The 7010-nt window shown below is 46.7% G+C and overlaps 1 non-coding gene across 1 annotated transcript; it reads left to right on the forward strand.

The window, feature by feature from the left end:
- Window positions 1-6538: 6538 nt before the first annotated feature.
- LOC139177806 (U6 spliceosomal RNA) lies at window positions 6539-6641 on the forward strand. Its single transcript, XR_011562274.1, has one exon. It is a non-coding gene; the product is annotated as a U6 spliceosomal RNA (small nuclear RNA).
- Window positions 6642-7010: the final 369 nt, after the last annotated feature.

Here is a 7010-nt window from a genome sequence, read left to right on the forward strand (position 1 = left end):
TGTTCACAGAGTTGCGCCACGTCACCACACCAATTAGAGAACATTTTTAGCACCCCGAAAAGACACCCCATCGCCCCTAACACTCAATTCCATTTGTCCCCAACCTCCTCCCCCAGTCTCAGTAAACCTAGTCTACTTCCTGTCTTTATGGCTTTGTTTATCCTGGACATTTCGTGTAATTGGAATTATACAGCTTGGGACCTTTAAAAATTATTTATTTTAGGTTCCACGAGGTCTTCATTGCTGTGCGCAGGTTTTCTCTTGCTGCGGCCAGCAGGGGCTACTCTGTAGCAGCCCCTACTCTCTAAAGCACAGGCTTTAGGGCTTGCGGGCTCGGTAGCTGTGGCACAGGGGCTTAGTAGCTCCACAGCATGTGGAATCTTTCCAGACTGAGGATTGAACCCGTGTCCCCTGGCAGGTGGATTCTTAACCACTGGACCACCAGGGGAGTCCCAGCCTGTGATCTTTTGTGACTGGTTTATTTCACTCAGCACCGTGTTTCTGAGATTCATCCATGGTATGATCTATACCAGCACTCCATTCCTTTTCATTATAGAGTAATCTTCTAGCATATGGATAGGCCACGTTCTGTTTACCCATTCACCAGCTGGTGGCCACTTGAGCGCTTTTCACTCCTCATCTATTATGAATAGTGTTGCTATGAACACGTGCAGATGTGTGTCTTTGTGTGGACGTGTTTTTCTTTGGTAGATAGCCACCTATGAGTGAGATTGCTGGGTCATGTGGTGCAGAAACCAGGCTCTTAAATGCTTCACTATACAGCCTCCTGTAGTGGATAAATACCTTAAGCCAAATGGTCAGTTTGGCTTAAATGATATCAGTCTTTTAAAAAATATATATATAAAAATATTTATTTGGCCACCCTGGATCTTAGTTGCAGCATGTGGGATCTAGTTCCCTGACCAGGGATCAAACCCAGTCCCCCTGCATTGGGAACACAGAGTCTTAGTCACTGGACCACCAGGGGATGCTATCGGTCTTGAGAGTCTTAACACAACTGACACCTGCCTGACCCTAGAATCTGATCACTTCCAGGTGACCCAAGAGGTGAGCGGTTGGCCTGAGAATGACAGAAAATGCCTCCAGAGGAAAAACTATTACCAGTTTCAGATTCCTCTATAAGGTCCTTCCCGAACAAGGCTTATGCTACTTCATTTTCTAAGAGGAGAGATGGATTTGAATCCATCCACCTGCATCGTCTCATCTATGGTCCTTTCGGGTCAGGGGCAGAAACATATGAGGTGACTGGTTAGTGTCTGGAGGTGCTGTCAATATCTGAAAGTAGAATACCCTTTTTTTCCAGAAAATTAGTCCTTTAGGGATCAAGTGCCACCGAGGTCTTTCCCAGCCCTTCAGCTCAGGCTCAAACCACCTGTCAGCCCCTTAGGACTGAGGTTCATCCACTCACAGTGATGGACATTTCTCCCCAGGAGCTTGTCCCACTTCCAGGGTCAGGACGTGTAGATGGAAGCAAATTAGCTATGGGACTCTCAAGACCCACCAGCCTTAGAGAAAGATCAGAACAGGGGCTTTCCTGGTGGTCCAGTAGTTAAGACTCCTCACTCCCAGTGCAGTTCGATCCCTGGTCAGAGAACTAGATCCTACATGTCACAGCTGAGAGTCTGCATGCCACATCTAAGAAGCCTCATACCATGCACCAGCACTAAGACCCAGTACAGCCAAAATAAATCCTAAATAAAACATTAAAAATAAAAAAAGAAGGAGCAGGGCAGATTTGCCTGAGGGAAACACCTGGGACTACCCCTCCAGGTGTCTCTGCTGAGCTCTGGACAATCCTTTGTCAGGTTAGTGGTGTCACACCCCTCAGGTGTGACCCACCTTGCCCACACCCCTCAGCCCACCTTGCCCACCCACCACCTTGCCCACCTGAGGGGCCCAGCCTTAGGGGCCCACTGGCGCAGTAAGGACTGCAAGATCAATGTCAGTTCAGAAAGCAGGTGCCCCCGGGGAGGCACGCCGGGGCTCAGGAGAAGACAGCCCCAAGCCTGAGCAGGTCACCGAGGGTGTAACCGCCAACGAACACAGGTTGTTGCCTTGGTTTTGTTTTGATTTTATCATGGGTGTGGTGACTGTGCTGTTCAGAACCAAACGAACTTTAGTATTGCCTGAATGTCTTTATTGGACTGAACTTCAGGTCTATTTGCTGTTCTCAGAATAAACCCTTGAATTCACTTGCCACCTTTCCTTTGGGTGAGAGTTGGACCATAAGAAGGCTGAGTGCTAAAGAATTGAAGTTTTTGAATTGGGGTGCTGGAGAAGACTCTTGAGAGTCCCTTGGAGAGCAAGGAGACCAAACCAGTCCATCCCTAAAGGAAATCAACCCTGAATATTCACTGGAAGGACTGATGCTGAAGCGCTAATACTTTGGTCACCTGATGCGAAGAGCCGATTCATTGGAAAAGATCCTGATGCGGGGAAAGATTGAAGACAAAAGAAGAGAGCGTCAGAGGATAAGAAGGTTAGATAGCATCACTGACTCAATGAACATGAATTTGAGCAAACTCCTGGGAGATAATGAAGGACAAGGCAGCTTGGCGTGCTTCAGTCCAGGGGCTCACAAAGGGTAGGACGTGACTTAGCGGCAAAACAACAACAGAGCGTTTTTTCGATGATGACCTAGGACATCCCTGTGAAATGGCCTACAGAGGTGATTAACATCTTATCGTATCTGTAGCCTAGAAGGCCGAGAAGTAGGACAACCAGGCCAAGTGGTTTTGCTTAGGATCACGTAATAAATGGGCTGTGGGTTGAGGACCGAAGGTAAGTCCTAAGCTTGTCATTCAACACACCCTGCCCACAGTCTGAGAGCTTAAGCCCAGTTTACGAGGGGAGGGGACATGTGGTGGGGGAACAGATTCCTGGGGCCTGCACCCCCGAGCCCTCCGGATCCCAATCGATTCAAACGTGCCCCTTCGGCTTCTAGACTGGAAGGGAAAATCCTGGCTTAACTTGAAGGTACAGTATGTAGCTGTCTTTGTTTTCTTTATCCTCGATAAACACCCAGGGGAATCCAGGCTATTCCATAGTTGCAGAAGAACAATTTGGCTCAAGTTATTCATGTGTAGTTGAAGATTTAGAAACTGAAAAAGTGATAAAGACCAAATTTACCTGATTTGGGGGGATGGGGGGAAGCGGAGGGAAAAACTCAATAAGAAAAAACACACAGTTTTCTATTTTTCTATTTGGCATTGTAATATCAATTGCTTGATAGAACTCATAATTCCCAAGTTAAGAATGATGTTTAAGAGGTCATCTAGGGGGAGAAATTATGTTCCTGAAACATAAACGTTTGAATTTCCCCTACCAAATGAATTCTCACTGAAAGAAGTATTGCTCCTAAAGGGGGGAAAAATCAGTTCTTGGAAGATGAAAAAAACAAGATTTTGTAAGAGTTTGTGGTCTTCCAAAACTCAACTCTACCCTATACAATCTTATTTCTTAGTATTTAATTTCCTTCATGAAGGAGAAATTCAGTTTACTTTTTCCCTCTTGGGGGAAATTTTTTGTAAAAAAAAAAAGTTTAAAACACTGCTCTAGGACTTCCCTGGTGGTCCAGTGATTAAGAATCTGCCTGCCAATGCTGGGGACGCCAGTTTGATCTCTGGTGTGGGAAGATCCCGCTTGCTGCAGAACAACTAAGCCCGTGCCCCACAAACTACTGAGCCCAAACTCTAGAGCCTGCGCCCAGCAACGAGAGGCCACTGTGATGAGAAGCCTGTTCATTCACCGCAGCTAGAGAGCAGCCCCACTCGTTGCAACTAAAGAAAGTCTGGGCGCAGCCATGAAGACCCAGTGCAGCCAAAAATAAACATAAGTAAAAAAAAAAAAAAACAACAAAGAAACAAAAACACTGCTCTAAGAGAAGTTTCCATGTCTCATGGAAAGACTCCTTCAGCCACAGAACATCTCTAGCTGCGATTTTGTCTAGAAGTCTTGATTATTACTTGGGAGTCAGACTCCCAGGGTGGCAGCACTGGAATGGTGGCAATCAGTCCTGCATAGCCTGGAGGGTAGCATCACGCTAGGATCTGCCAGGGCCATGGGTGAGCACTGAGAAAGGAGAGCTTCCCAGGGCTCAGGCTGTCTTTTTCCCCTTTGCTTCCACATGGCTCACTCCAGGGGTCGCTCCCATTTGGAAATGGCTAATTTCAAGAGCATCACAAATACAAACTTTGAGAAGGAAAGTGGGAGAATCTCCCTTAAATGTTGTGTTGGTGCTCACACCGAATCATTGTGACCCTCGTTATTTAAAATCAAACATAAGTCCCAAAGGCTTCCCTGGTGGCTCAGTGGTAAAGAATCTGCCTGCCAATGCAGGAGCCTCAGGACACTACGGTTCGATCCCTGGGTTGGGAAGATCCCCTGGAAAAGGAAATGGCAACCCACTCTAGTATTCTTGAAATCCCACAGACAGAGGAGCCTGGCGGGCTACAGTCCATGGGGTTGCAAAAGAGTTGGACACAACTTAGTGACTAAACAACAACAACGTGTGTCCCAAAACACTTGACCTTGGACAGAACCTTCAGACCAAGAACCTTCCTTGCTGCTGTTTCCCAGGGTCTGTTATGCAAAGGCAGCCCACTGAAGGTGGTTGCTTGGGGGGTCGGGGTGGAGAGAGAGGTACTTGGACTGGAGGTGGACAAGGACCCACTCTTGATCAAATGAGATGACGCACATGAAGATCCTGGGTTAGATGAGATAATGCACGTGAAGATGCGTGGCTTGCAGTATCTGACTTTCGGAATCTTAGTTCCCGACCAAAGGATTGAATATCTGCAATGCAAGCATAGTCTTAACCACTGGACCACCAGGGAATTCCCTGTGAAGATGCTTTTATGCTGCAAAACTATATAAAGTATTTCACAAATCCTCTCCCTAACGGTGTGAATAAGCTACATGAAGCAAGGCAAGTTTATTTAAGGGTGATGACCAGATCCTTGCCTTGATTTCAACACAAAAACTTGGAACAATTGATGGCTCTTTATAAAACTTCTTTGCTATCTTTGAGTTATAGGGGCTTCATGAGAGTGTGTGATATACTGTCAGCTGTCAGTCCACCTGGCCTTCTGCGGCCTCACCTCGAATTGCTGGCTGCTTAGCTATTTTTCATTGCAATCCCGTCTTTTCTTCTGTGTCCATAGAAACTAGCAGTTATGCGGGGACTTGTCCTTTCACGGGGCCTTTAAGATTCTCACAGCTTTGCTCTGAGCCCGAGAGCTTTCCAGCTTCAGCCAGATATAGGGCTGGTGCACGTACTGGTGGTGTCTTCAAACTTGAAGCAGAAGTGTCCCCTTTTCCATTTGAATGCTGCCTGAGATGTGTCCCACTGAGAGGGTCCTGGCTCAGGATTTGCTTGCGGGGGATCAGAGGCTCAAGACTTCGATAAGCCCATGAGTCAGTCGTTCTGCATAATAATCAGTGCCCCCAACACGAAAAGACACATGTACTGAGAACCCAGCTTTCCTTTGGCCGAAGAATGTGCATTAAATCTGTTTCATCACGTTTGCGGCTTTTAAGGGCTTGTTTGACAAAGGAGTTTGTGAGAAAGTTCCTAATAAGTTTGGCAGCTGACACATCACTGTTCTTTCAGCTACGGAGGCAGCAGGCTGTGAGGGTGACAAGCGGGGCCCAGGGCTTCCCTGGTGGTCCAGTGGCTAAGAATCCGCCTGCCCGTGCAGGGGATGTGAGTTCGATCCCTGCTGGTGGAAGATTCCATACGCCGAGGGGCAACTAAACGCAGGAGCCGCAGCTACTGAAGCCCGTGCACCTAGAGCCCGTGCTCCACAACAGGAGAAACCACCACCTCGAGGAGCCCCCTTGCTGCAACTAGAGAAAGCCTGTGCCAGCAGTGAAGACCCAGCACAGCCATAAATAAATACATAAAGATTTTTAAAATACCAATAAAGCACTCTTTAAAAAACAAGTGAAAATGTTAGTCACTCAGTCGTGTCCGACTCTTCGGGACCCCATAAACTGTAGCCTGCCAGGCTCCTCTGTCCATGGAATTCTCCAGGCAAGAATCCTGGAGTGGGTTGCCATTCCCTTCCCCAGGGGATCTTCCTGACCCAGGGATCGAACCCCGTGTCTCCCACATTCCAGGCAGATTCTTACTGGGGCCCAGTCAATTAAACCCATGTTTGAATAGCAGACCTGATACTTACCAGCTATGGGACCTCTCTCTCGAAGCCTCAGTTTCTTCACCTGTAGAATTTGGGTAACTAGAGAAACTTCTCACTGACTTGTGCCTTTGTTTGGTTGGTTGGTCATGCCATGCAGCTTGTGGGATTTTAGTTCCCCCACCAGGGATTGAACCTGGGCCCTTGGCAGTGAGAGCAAGGAATCCCAACCAGAAAGTGAGATAATGAACAGAAGATGCTGAGCCCAACGCCTAGGCCACGGTGAGTGTTTAGTCAAAGGCAGATGCAGTCCTTGTGAAATGGGGAGCTGAGTAAGATGGAGGGAAAAATCTGACTTGGAAGAAAAGGAGTTAAGTGGTGTGCTTTGGCAGCACACATCCTAAAATTGGAACAATGCAGAGAATATTAGCACGGCCCCTGTGCAAGGATGACATGCAAATTTGTAAAGTGTTCCATAGTTTTGAATTTCTGTATGACTCAGGAAACTCAACCTGGGGTTCTGGAACAATCTGGAGAAGTGGGAAGGGGTGAGATGTGAGAGGGAGGGGGTGTATGTATGTATACCTATGGCTGATCCATGCATTATGGCAGAAACCAGCATAATATTGTAAAGCAATTATCCTTCAATTAAAAATAAATAACTTTTTTTTTAAAAAAGAAAATAAAAAAGGAGTTAAGTGAAATTCCACACAGAGTTTTATAAACCTTTTGTTAAAAAAATTATCATATTTATTTTGGAATATACCTATTCATGCACACGGATAATTCAAAAGAAACAAAGAAGGGTGAAAAATAGGTCTTCCTCCCACCCCTCATCTCACAGTTCCCCTC

The sequence above is a fragment of the Bos indicus genome, chromosome 19, assembly GCF_029378745.1.
Source record: "Bos indicus isolate NIAB-ARS_2022 breed Sahiwal x Tharparkar chromosome 19, NIAB-ARS_B.indTharparkar_mat_pri_1.0, whole genome shotgun sequence".
Taxonomy (NCBI): Eukaryota; Metazoa; Chordata; class Mammalia; order Artiodactyla; family Bovidae; genus Bos; species Bos indicus.